The sequence below is a fragment of the Mustela putorius genome, unplaced genomic scaffold, assembly GCF_011764305.1.
Source record: "Mustela putorius furo isolate JIRA1106 unplaced genomic scaffold, ASM1176430v1.1 tig00000460_pilon_pilon_pilon, whole genome shotgun sequence".
Classification (NCBI taxonomy): Eukaryota; Metazoa; Chordata; class Mammalia; order Carnivora; family Mustelidae; genus Mustela; species Mustela putorius.
In genome coordinates this window covers 22,859,979-22,873,187 of record NW_025421389.1, presented here as the reverse complement: position 1 = coordinate 22,873,187, position 13,209 = coordinate 22,859,979, and the positions used below count along the sequence as shown (strand labels likewise).

The 13,209-nt window shown below is 49.7% G+C and overlaps 1 long non-coding RNA gene across 2 annotated transcripts; it reads left to right on the top strand.

Moving 5' to 3' along the window:
* The first annotated feature begins 291 nt into the window (after positions 1-291).
* LOC101685483 lies at positions 292-2,154 on the top strand. Of its 2 annotated transcripts, none has more exons than XR_001178957.2 (3): positions 292-500; positions 1,026-1,074; positions 1,476-2,154. It is a non-coding gene; the product is annotated as an uncharacterized LOC101685483 (long non-coding RNA). The 2 variants fall into 2 exon arrangements; XR_199225.3 differs by having other exon boundaries at positions 926-1,074.
* The last annotated feature ends 11,055 nt before the right edge of the window (positions 2,155-13,209 follow it).

Below are 13,209 nucleotides of genomic sequence, written 5' to 3'. Positions count from 1 at the left end.
CCAGGTTCCAATTCCTGGTTTGCTAACCTTGACCTCATACCAGAAACGAAAGGACCCACCCACCCCTTTGATTTTGGCAACACTCATCAGGATCAATTAGACTGTGTTGCAATTACCATGAATTCCAAAATTTCAGTCACTTAAGACAAGCCATTTACTTCTTACTCATCTCCATACCCACCGCTGTTGGGCCTGGGGCTCTGTTCCACACCGTCATTCAGGGACCCAGGCTGCTGTAAGTTCCAAGACATTGTGACATCACCAGGATTTTCCAAAAATTTCTCAGAATTTTCTAAAGAGAGAGAGAGAGACAAAACATGGAGAAAAATGCATGCCAACTCTTTGCCAACTCTTAAACACTCACACATCTCTTCTGGCTACACTCCATTAGCCAGAACTAGCCTCACAATACTGATTAATTCTTCCACGTGAACAAGAAAGGGAAGATATTTGGAAATATTGGTGAGCACTAGTAATGTCTATCAAACTCCTCCCTTCAGGTAAGTGACACTCCTAATAACCATAACACCTCCCCCTGCAGGCAGGAGAGCCTCCACATTCCCTTCTCCTTCCCCCCTAGGGATTGGAATATGTACTTGCACTTTCTCAGTGTATGCACCCAACAACAGGCGAAAAGCCAACTGTTCCTCCTGAGCTAATAACTTCACCATTTCTCTACTGTGATTCCCAGCAATGCAAAGGGTGACTTTCCAACCCTTATCTGTCCAGAAACTGTAAGCACCTCGGCCCACCCATACAGACCACTGCTCTGTCATCTCTTACAGCAAGGTGCCCAGGACCAACATCACTGCTAGCTTGCCACCACCCCCACTCCCCATGACAGTCCACGCTGGAAAGCACTTACATCCACCAGTGTTCCCCCTCCTTCTAAGCCCCAGTCCCACACAAAGATAAATAATTCAAGCCCAGACAGGCTGCCATGCTGCTGCCATGCTGGGGATTTAGTGCACACATCGCTCGTGCTCTTCTTGCCGCCACAAGAAAAATTACAAATTGATCCACAGGACCTGACTCTCTGCCCATACTTCTCCTGGGCCGCTGCTGCTTCTCTCTGTAAGTAATGGCTGAGCTGGTGACAGTGGGATTTAAGTCAGGGAGTGGGGGTGGTAAGCTGAGAGTCTAAGAAGAGTGGACCATGGGAGGAGGAGGGGCTGCAGAGCTGAGCCTTGACCATGACACAGAAGGGTGAGCGCCTCAGCCAAGAGTCCCCATGGAGAAATGGCAGGTGCCCTGTGGCTCAGTGGGCAGTCTTAGTCTTCTGTCTCCCTTAAAGTAAGAACCAAAAATACCAATAGGAGCCACCAGTCATGGAGCCTTTATTATACGCTAAGCACTATTCTAAGTGCCTTTTGTGCAACAGTTCACTTGAATTAATTAGAACTGGGCTCATCCCGGAGTGACAGTTACCCCAAAATAAAAGTGGTTTAAGTAAGATGTTTGTTTTCACTTCCAAGTTCAGCACTGAGGGCTAGTGTGCCCATCACAGCGTTCAGAACCCAGGCTCCTTCTATCTTGCTGCTCTGCCTGTATGGCCTCCACTTCCAAAGTCACTTTCTACTCCAAGATGACTACTGTTCCAGCTCCAGTCACTCCACCTGAATTCCAGCCAGAAGGAAGGAAGCAGGAAGCAGGGGGAAGATGAGACCCTGATCCTTCCCTTTAAGGCACTTCTAGAAGCTGCATGAACTTGAATTCCATTGACCTAACCTTGGCCATGTGACCACAAACACAAGGGATCCTGGGAAATGTAGTCTTGAATCCAGGCACCACGTGGTCAGCTGACATTGGAGAGCTTTATTACTGAAGAAGGAGAGAAAATGGCTGAGGAACCACCAGCAGTACCAGGCACCTCCTTCATTTGACCACTCTGAGAGCTAGTACTCTTACTAAATAAATGCCCTTTATAGATGGGGGAACCGGCAGACAAAATGTTTGCATGAAATTCCCTAATCCAAAACATTCTTATCTTTCAAGTTCCTTACTAAACATTAATGACTTTCGGCCTCATATTCATATTAAATGTTTATTTCGCAGGCTACACGAGAGGCTAGGAGCTCCTGGAAGGCAGTGCTGTACATTTGAGCCGTCTCTCACTCCCTGGTACCTAACACCGTGCCTGGTATAAAGGGGACTTTCAGCAAGTAGACGTTTATCATAACAGATAAAATCTAATCCTTTCTTCTGCTCTGTCATCGTCACCCTCATTATCAAAAACCTATTAATTGCCTGTTACACCCACTTAGCACTCGCCACTCAAGATAAACAGACATGGCATCCGCTGTCCAGGAATTTATAATCTAAATTTGGGGATTTAACATGCAAAGATAACATCCGCCTCTTTCCTCACCCTGTTACCTAGAGAAGAGAAAACCTGCTCTCCTGTTGGAGGAGCTCCCTGTGGGCTTTCTAGCCAGGAGGCTGGAAACTCCTGCCTCCCCAGGGGAAGAGACGCAGGGCTGCACCCAAGAATATAAAACAGCTCCTCGGCATCCTTTGCCGCCCCACCGCCCCCACAAGCTGACGAGGCTGAGCAGTTCAAGCAGAGTTCAGCTCAAGTGACTTCCTCATCACCCCACTCTTAGCCCATCCTCTGCGGCATTTGCAATTTCTCTGCTCCGGGGGTCAAGTCTCCAGTGTGCCCTCCCTGAGTAATTGTGAAATTATTATGGTTGGTGATTTTAATTTAAATTGGATGGAGAAATGTCATACTGCGGTCGACTCATTTGCTATGGATTTTCACTTAACCAAATTGATTAGTCAACCAACTAGACTTAACTTGAGAGTTGTAATCATTCATTATTAGATCTCATTTTTCCCAACGCACCCAGATGATGTCAAGAAATTAAAACTGCAGCAAAAACTTCAGCAATGTCTTCTCATCAAGGCCTGGGGTCTGCCGGAAAGGCCCCAGAAATGGAACAGACTGCGGATTTCTGTGAGGAACCACCAGGGCCGAGATCCGTAGTGCTGCCCTAGAAGAATGGCCAATAGAAAAGAGGTGGGAGTTTCTGGAGAGGAAAGCAGGCCATGGTTAGATGGGCTTTCACACCTCCCGTTCCCACGCACCAGACCTCTGCTCATGCTTTAAGAGCCATCTCAAATGGTACTTCTTGGCTTCCCAAATGCATGCCAGGACTTCCCATCTTTTCTGCTCCTGTAGCACATCCCTTTCTGTAGGGATTAGGACATTTTCATGTAATGATTTTTTAAATATCTTTTCTACACTGAAGCTCCTTAAGGTCAAGGTCAGGTTTTATCCAAGAGTGTACCCCAACTCCTATTACTGTCTTAGCACACAGTGGGCACTTGGTAAATGTCTCTCTATGGATTGAATGAGTGAAAAATGGTCTAAAGATAATAGCGTGGTTCAGCCCTGGGATGGATTCTATGGGCAAAGCAAAGTCCACCATGGATTCTTGCAACTGCCCCGAAGTGAGAGACGTGGCTCAGCTCCTCAACTATGAATCAAACCTCCGACTTCAGAGCAGACCTTATGCTGAGCATGACTCACCTGTACGCTCTGACTGCCAGTAAAGTTAATGTGATTGTCAATTGCTTTGCTAACACTAATGGATATATCCAGAAAAAAGTGCCTGTCACTCCACTTCTGGACAGGCCAATCCTATAACATCACTTAGGAGGACATTGCAGACCGAGATCTGGAAAAAGAGGTCCCCTATGGTCAGGGCTGCCTTGTGGGTGTTTAACCTGTACAACCACTCAGAAGGGTCCCAATGTCATCTTGATATTTCTAATAATTTTCAAACACAGAGCTCTGCATTCTCATTTTGCACTGGGGGCTCACACAAAGAAGGTAGCTGGTCCTACAAACAGTGGAGGGACCTGAAACCATGTCATATTAGAAACAGCTGAGGAACCTGGGGAGTTTTGCCTGGAGAAAGGAAGCCTTGGTGGGGACAGAGTAACAAATGTCTATAAACATCCACGTGGGAGAAGAACAAGACCACCCAGGTGCTACCCCAGAGGACAGAACCAGAACCACCAGGCTGAGGCAGGCTCATTTAGGTTTGGTGTTGGTGTTGGTGTTGGTGGGCTAGGGGCAGGGGAGAACTTGGCATTGGTGGGAACTATTTGAAAAGACACGGGGGAGGTGATGTGCAGTCCACGGTCAGAGGTTTTAAACCAATACTGTATTTGGCAAAGATTGATGCAGAGGCAGAGGATAAAGTGCCAGATGGGGGTTGGAAGGACGGATTCATAAAATCCCTTCCAGTGCTTTGATTCTATGCTTCCTGGGTCAGGCGATCCCTTTTCCAAAGCAGAGTAGGGACAACTGGAAGAGAATGAAGAGGAGGAGGAGAAAGTGAAGGGCGGTGCAGGGGGAGAATTTACTGTCCGGGGGTTAGTAGATGCAGACCTAAGACCCTTGATTTGTAACAACTACAGCCAGAGGTGAAAAGACGTGGCTCTTTCTCGGCAGTCTTCCCTTCTGTCTCGGAGAAGGTCTAGCTTCCACAGGCAGTGTTACCTGGATAACGGGTCAGCACTTTCTAGCCCACCAACAGCCAACAAATACCTCCCAGGTGGATTTAATCCCCCAATCAGGGGAATCAGGGGGTGGTCAGGGGGGCTGAGCAGGAGCTAGGGATGGCTACAGAGGAGTTAAGTCGGTGATCAACCCTCAAACTTGCCCCAAGTGGCTCTGATCCAGGAAGATCCAGGGAGTCTCAGCACATGAAAAATAAGTTCCGGGCCAACTGCTTCCTTCCTGGCTCTTGGAATCATTTTTCTAGCCCTGCTGTCTGCTCACCCCAAGGGAGCTATTCATTAATGAGGGTGAGAAATGCCTAAATTACGCCTCTGGTTCATGTCCAGCTCGTTCAGAAGGTAAGAAAGTGAGATAACTCACTCCTGCATCTTTTTGGTGATTATCACCCATTCATTTCCCGTTTCCACACAGAGAGGCCACTGACCATGAGACCAAAACTGCACATGCGCCTTCAACTCTGCATCCCACCCCTGACCCTCGGACCTCGCCTCTTCGTTACTATTGTCCTTATCGATGGATCTCTGTGTCCCCTCCCCTCAGCTCCTACCAGGGCACCTGTCTCGGTCTGGTTAGGAGATGGACAACATTGAACCCAAGCGCTGTTCCTTTCCCTGGAGAGCGGCTTCCTGCTCGCAGGCTGCAGGGGATTGGCAGTGCTGGGCGTCCCTCCTCCTCTCCCTACCCTGCCTGCCCGCCCGCCACCTCCAACTTCAGATGGGCTCTGAAAACTGCCACCGTTTTGGGGAGAGCAGAAGGCAGGGAGGAAGGGGTGCTAACATCTCCAAAAAAGCTTTTAACAGAGACCAACATTTCCCTCCAAGAATCAATGCATTTTAATTCATACGAAGATATTTGTCTGCTGCTCCGTTCCTTCGAGGCGTAGAGACACGTTTAACAAAACAAGTCAGCCTCGCGTGGAGACAAACGCGCCAGCTTCTCCCTGAAATTACTGGAAGTTCATTTTCAAAAGCCGTCCTGTTTTCTGGGAATCAATGCATATCAACTAAAATCAATAGTTTCTCCGTGCGGATGGGCTGAGACACCAAACTGATGTAGCGTTCCAGTGCATTTGTATCCAAATCTAGACGTTCTCAACAAGTCAATGAATTTAAGCGCCTGCCAGTGTCTTTTCACTTAAAACTAATCTGTTTGCTGATCGGACTGCACATTTCCAGAGTGCGTAGTAATATACTCTGTGTGTTTACCAAATCCAATGTACATTAACTCAAATAAAAATATTTCCACTTAACTTAAAATTGAGTTTGTCCCAACTTCAGCAATGCTCATGGGAATTAACCCTAGCCAATCAGCCTGGCCAGCTCTCCGAGAGAAAAAGATTCCATCCACCTCCTCCATCGGGCCCCAAGGGTGTGGTCTCTCTGGGGCTGACTCATGGGTTCTGGAACAAAGTGCTTCCGGCTTCTGTGAACCATAAGCTCCAGGACTAGAAGCAACACTGCGGGATTTGTTTGGTCTACTCACCTCTGCCTCCAAACCACACATCTCCCCGCAAGCCATTCTACAGAAGGGGGCCCCTCTTCCGTTCCTAGCATCACCCAGAAGAATCTTCCTGTGGTCAGTCGCTCCTCAATGGCAAAATGTTCAGCCGAAGACTCTTTTCTGCAGAGCCACTTACAGAACACCTACTATATTGAAAGCTCCGTGGAGATTCAAAGCAGTAAGAAAGAAAACAGAGCCTGCATTCCCTCAGCGAATGGTCTAGCAGTGGAAGTGCCTAGTCTGTGTTCAGATAGTCAGTCTGCAAATGTTCCCTGAGCTCCTCCTGTCCAGGTTCGGTGCTAAGCACAGGGAGACAGAGATGGACTTATCACAGGAAGCCCATTGCCTACAATTCCCCCAAGAGAAACATCAAGGGCATCAATACAAAAAATCAGTCATTCATTATACACGTATGCAAAGGACTACAAGGGGACAATCCAGGGTGCTGGGGGAGCAAATAGCAGCAGCGAAACGAGTGATGGAGAGGGAGGCAGTGGGGAGGGGGCAGTGAGCATGCCTGCTGCGCACTAGACCCTGTATCACCACTTTCACATTCACTGAAGTCAAATTATTATATAATTATTTTTAAATTAAATTTAAATCATTTATGAGAGAGAGAGAGAATGAGCGGGGCGGGGGGCAAGGGAGACAAGGAGATGCCCCAGTGAGTGCAGAGCCTAATGTGGGGCTCGATCCCACAACCCTGAGACCAGCACCTGAGCCAAAATCAAGCTGGATGCTTAACCGGCTGAGCCACCCAGGCGCCCCTATAATAATTTATGTCATCCCCACAAGTTTGCAGGGAATTGCTGGGATTCCCACTTTGCAGGTGGAGAAACTGAGGCTGGAGTTCTCTGAGACGACTAATAAGGGACACTCATCCTAGGAGAGCAAATTAGCCAACCTGGCAGAGCCATGATTCAAGTCCAGGAATAAAAGATGCTGGGTCTGTGCCTTCCGCACTGCGCCACCTGCCCCTCAGCCACAAGCCAATGAATAACACAAGCCATTATGTGTTCTGAGAGAAAACCACAACCAGAGAGGCGGTGTGTATGTGGATTTAGAAGACTCAGGTCTTAATCAAAGAAGTCCTCTCAAAAAGGAAGGAAGGAAGGAAGGAAGGAAGGAATAGAAAAAGGAAGGCTTCCCAGAGATGGTGACTCTGGAACCAAGTCAGAAACATACTAAGGGAGGGAATGGTCCCCCACAAGAGGCACACCTGGGACAAAGGCTCAGAAGCAGAAATAAATGCTCTTTCAGTGGGGAGTGAAGAGACCAGGCCAGGCTCAAGGAGCTTCTCTGCGTGGAGGACAGACAGGAGATAAACCTGGATAGGGAGCACGAAACCAGGTTCTAGAAGACCACGAGTGTCCCACACAAGGGGCGTGTTCTTAGATCAGATCCCAGGTTCCAAGCTGGCGCTGGCCTTGAAGAGCAGAGGGGTGAGAATCCACGGCCGGCCCCCAGCCACCCAGACCCAGTCCTCCCCTTATTCCATTGGCCCCTCTTCCCGGCCTCTCCCTGATGCTGGTAGCTCAGGGATGCTGCTGAGAGGGCTGGTCCCCAGCTCTGAGAAGCTTCAAGGCATCACCATGGAGACGCTCCAGGCCGCCAGCCACAAAAAAGGAGCTGTGAGTTCCTTTGCTCACCTGGGACTCCGAGCTAAGCTAACGAGGAGGTGGCAAAAGTGTTTCATTTTCTCTCTTCTTCGTGTTCTCTCTGAAAAAAGAGGGAATTTATACAGACAAACAAACCCCACCCTAGCCTGGAAAGAAGCTGCTGGGCCCGCCCTTCCCTGGTGGATGGCCTCCTCCTAAGAGGAGAAGGGGGAAGCCTGGACCCGGAGATCTACAGCGGGATGTTCATCCCTACAAGGGGATGGAGGGGCCAACAGGAAGCCGAGGGTGGCTCACCTTCTCCTACCCAAATAGAGAGGCAAGCCTAGAGCCGTGGGTGTGAATGTAAGTTGATACCTTTGGGCTCACTGGTTTTGGAGTTCTGAAATGCAAACAGCCTTTATAATTGCCTCCAAGACCGGAATCCTTTATATTGGGGTAAATAATGTGAATTGGGCCCACCAGGAGGCTCCCGGCATCCTCCCCACCCAACAGGTGCATCATGGACTAAGCCTCCCGGTACCACTCGTCCCCACTTAAGCAGCCCAGGGAATCCTGACTGGGTATGAAAGGACCAGGATAGTCTCTGAATGTGGAGAAGGAAAACAGGAGAGGGGGATGGGGGTGCTAGGATACCCTGAAACAGGGCTGGGGGCAGGATGTGGAAAGGAAGAAGGTTGCTTCTGCATAGGGAAGGGAAGAGAATGGGAGCGCCTCCAGCCAGCAAGCAATCTTCACACATGCATTGTCGTTCTCTTCTGCAAAGGGGTGAGAAGACGGAGGGGGAGAGGCGGCACCAAGAGGGAGCAGGCGGGAGAGGTGAGAACTCCAGCATCTTCAGACCTGCCCACACGGCTGGCTTCTCTGCTGTGTGCAATACCTCATCTCACAGCCATTAGCCCACAGGAAAAATGGAAGCCGGACACCCCAAAGGGTGAGAAAATGAAGAGAAGGGCTGCACACAGATGTACGTGCGCTTGAACATCTTGGGAGAGATGGGGCCCAGCCTGGGGCTGTCCAGTCCCCGAAAGGCCAGAATCCTTGGAGTGGCAAAGAGACCAGCACAGCTGTCACTCCCACAGCCCCAGAAACACCGAATGGACAAAGTCTCCCTGTTTAGTCTGAACTCTTTTCTCTTTCTCTGAGTTCTCCTGGAGGAAAAGGGACCCAAATCCCCTTGCAGTCTACCCCAGCCCCTCCTAGCTCCTGAGCAAAGAGCAGTAAACTGGGAAGCTGGGGGAGGGGAGCACAGATCCCGACAGCTTTCTACCCAGAGCGTGCAATGGCTCCCATCTCACTCATGATAAAAGAGAAAGCGCTATAGGATCTGCACACACACCCCTCCGGCCTGTTTCCTTTCTGAAATCCCTTGGGACTTTGCCTCTTACTTGCTCTGATCTAGCTGCAGCCTCTTCTTTTCACTCCTCAAACATGCCAGTGCCCTTGGGCCTCAGGGCCTTTGCACCTGCTATTTCCTCTGGGCAGAACACTTGCCTCAGATGTCTTCAGCCCTCACTCCCCTGGGCCCGTATTTCAACATTATGTTCTCAGTGAGCTTTCTTGGTTACCCTCCCTAAAACCGCAGCCACTCCAACGCTCCCTGCCCTTCTTCTACTTTGTCTTAGCTTTTATGACCACCTCTGCTTACTCATTCACACAGTGTACTCTCTGTGTCCGTCCCTGGAGTGCACATTCCATGAAGGCTGGGGGTTTGTCTGTTTTGTTCTCAGAAACCAGAGGCATCCTGGCAGATGGCAGGCCCTACGTAACTACACATTGAATGACAGAAACATCCCTAAGCCTGCCCCCCCACACTTCCCCTGTGGTACCTATAGCAATGCCCCTTCTAAGTACCTCTGAAGACACCAGCCCTCCTAGAAAATTACCTCTCCTTTGGATCCAGACTCAGATTGACAGGAGAGAGGGGACAGGGATAGCAGAGTGGGGAACCTCCGCTGCCAGGTCCAGAGGAGACAGAATATATGTGCGGGGTCATGCCTCTTGGATGGAAATCCCACAAATTCCTGAAGGCACCATCGCCATGCAAGGAACAAATTCATCTTGCTCACTAGTCTTCAATCTGGTACACATGTGCACACATGCACACACACACACACACACACACACACACACACACCCTCTGTTTCCTTTCAAAGTCACTGAGGTTTGAGGAAAAGAACCCCAGAGTCAGCCCGGTGTGTGTTCCAGCCCCTGAGCCGTCACTCTCTGCTGTGTTTGGGGCCAGCAGGCATCTCTCTCAGTTCTGGAAGCCTGGCTTTCTTCCCTGAGAAATGGGGCCAAACGTGCCCTCGGGTGGTACTGGGTGTGGCCGCCTTTGTGACATCAGCCTGCTGAAAACACTCTCAATGCCTCTGCTCCTGGCCAGTCTCACTGACTCCTACCTACCGTGGGTCAGGGTGGGTCTGGGGGACTGGAAAAGCAAGAGCAAATGGGAGAGAAATAACCCCACAAGAGTAGCCCACGAGGCAAAGCACTGCACCATTCCAGCTGAACCAATTTTCCACTGGAGAAAAACCCTTCTGCAAGTTTGGTTTAATAATGAGCGCCACAAACTCCAACCAGTGGCCCCCAGGCCTGGGTGCAAACCCAGTCCACCCACGCCTCGCTTGAGCTGGTGGGACCAAGGACAAGGGCATGCAGTTTTCTGGCGGATCAGCCAGGAGCCCACGATGATGTGCGGGCGGCCGGGGCGTGGGCGGCGCCGGACCCAGGCAGCCGGGCCACGGTGGGCATTCTCGGCCCAGCTGGGCGAGGCTGGGCATCGTTTCTAATTGAGCCTATCGTGTGCAGCGCTGGCTGTCGCTGGCGGCTCGAGCCATTTGATGTCGTTGAGCCTTTTGGAGAAAGGAGCAGGGTAGGAGGAAAGAGGCAAAGACAGGAGAAACAAAAGGAGTTTCGTAGCAGGACTTCAAAAAAGCCAAGTGCTTGAAAAGATCTTTGCTAAGGTTCTGACCTACTTTGCATGCGGATAAGCCATCTCTTTCACTTTAAAAGAAAAAATCCCACACCAAGTGGCCAGAGCTCTATTCAGGAGAACCGGGGCGGCACTGCAGAAAGGGGCTTTAGTGCTGTAATCACAGACCATTTAGGAGCCATGATTTGGGTAATTATATAAGATTTCAGCCTCTCTTCTTCCAGGGCCATGCATAGCGCTAGATGACAGGCTGTCGGAGGTAAGACAGCCGAGGCTGAAAGAGGGCAAACCTCTGCACCCCAGGTCAGCTGGTCACACCCTTGGCTCCGACACCACCTAGCTGTGTGACCTTGGCTTTGTGACCTAGACTTTCGGAGACCTGCCCTTCTTTGTCATGTTTCCACCTCCGATGACGAATCAGGTCACGGCCACCAGCGAACCCTCCCTCGTCCGGGGGCCACCACGCTGTAGGTGCCCCGTCATGGTGACTTCTCCTCCCTGCCTTCTAGAATGAATCTGGAAGAGCCATCCTATCCTGCTCATAGACGCTGCGGATTGATTAACGCCAACGAGGGTCTCTAGCACCCAGGGATGGAAACAGAAGCAGAACCGGGGCTTCCCAAGGAAGGGGCAGACTCAACAGCTGGTAGACGCTCAGCCTGAAGGCCCCAGGCAGGCTGAAATCAGAGCCAGGGGATCTCATGGAGGAGCAGGACAGGAGGCAGAGGACATGTGGGTGGGGGCACCGGGGGCCTCCTGCAGAGGGCAGATGGTGAGGGTGACAGTGCTCCTCACCCACCGCCCAGCCCGAGGCTTCATACCCCCCATGGCTCCAATGGGTACAACCCTCCGAACCTGTCATGCCCAATGGACAGAAGAAGAAAGCATAATGGGGAACATTCTAGGACAGTTAACAGTGTTCAAGCAAAATGAGATGAGCTAGTTTAGAAAGGATTTAAGAAGGAAAACCTGCAATGTTAAGTGTTTATTGTCATTAAAATAATGAATGGTATTAATAATTTCTCTTATCATAACAATCCTGTGAGAGTTGGCAGTATTAGGAAATATTACTATTCCCGTTTTACAGATGTGACAACATAAGTTTAGACAGAAAACTCTAAAACTGTTCAAAATTGCACAGCTAGTCTGTGAGGTCTGGGTCTGAATCAGAGTCTGGGTGCTTCGTTGCTTTCTGTTGCCCCCAAAGGCTTTGTATCTATTCAATGAATATGCAGTGAGCACCCACTGTGGGGTGCCAGGCTCTGTTCCAGGCCCAGGAGGTACAGCCATGAACACAAACAATTCTCCGCCCTCATGGCACCTGCTGGGGTCAGCCCTGTGAGGCTGGTGAACAGCACAACCCTCTGCCCTCCCCAGCATGGCACGGGACGACTACTTCGGGGATGTGCTCAGGGGATGCAAATAAACCCTTTTAATCTCCATCAAATTCAAGCATCTAAGGGTAGGTCAATCTCTTTTGAAAATCTAATCATTTTATAAATTCCAAACAAAGACAAAACTAATTGTGGATTATCCTTTGGCTTTGGGTTGCCTTCCAAATGCAGTTATCAAAATCTCCTCCAGCAAAGCGGCTCCTTTTGGCTCCATGGGCCTTGGTTAGTAGGGCTTTGAGAGCTTGAGGGCCTGGTGCCGCCCCCAGGTCCCTTGGCTGGAGCACTCTTGACCATGCTGGTAGTGGCAGCAAGCTCCTTTTGTCTCTCTTCCGGTTGCTTTTCACCTACAGGTCATCTAACCCAAGGGAAGAACAGACAGGCCAGATCTCAGTCAATTTCTACCCCTCCTAATTCAAGCAGAACTAAACCCCCATTCGAACCCCAGTATCTAAGGTCAATGCAAATGTGCCAGTATCTCACAAGCTAAGAAATGCACCTGCTTTTTGATCCACAGTTTCATTCAAAGGATTACATTGCAAAAGCCAGCATTCCTTGACAGTCAAATGCATAAGGATGTTCAGTTCAGCGTTGTTTATAATAATAACAAAAAATGGAAGCTTGTAAATATCCATGAATGAGGGACTCATGAAAGCACCCATGGTACATATTCTGGGATATTACAGGTCCATTAAAAAGAATGAATTGGAGAAATTGCCATTCTCATGAAAGATCTCCAAGACATGTTCAGTAAAAAAGCAAGCCACCAAACGATACACTTGGTGTCTTTAAAAAACAAAAATCTGTGTGTGTTGGGGCATATGCAATTTCAAATAAAATGAAGTATGTAAAAAATTAGCATAGTGTCTGACATATAGTAAGCTCTGGATAAATGCAGATCACCAAGGGGCCAGGCGGTTAGCGAGTGCTCCACTCCTGTCCACTCATCTCGGACCTCCCGTGACCACCTGCATCGGTCTGGTTAAGGGGCCAGGGGTTTGGTCTCTGTCCTCGCCCTTCCTTTCAGCTCTGGCTCTCCATTTCTTCCCGACATATCCACCCACACTCATAAACCCAGCTCTCTGCAGAGGAATGAACACAGAACTTTTTGACCCCTGACCAGTTGACCTAAGTGTCACTCGAGCCACAGAGAGCAGAGAGGGTTCTGAGCGAGGGGATTAGCTGGCTTTAGGATCCTAGACTAGCAGACATTTTCTGACTCTACTATTTCACATG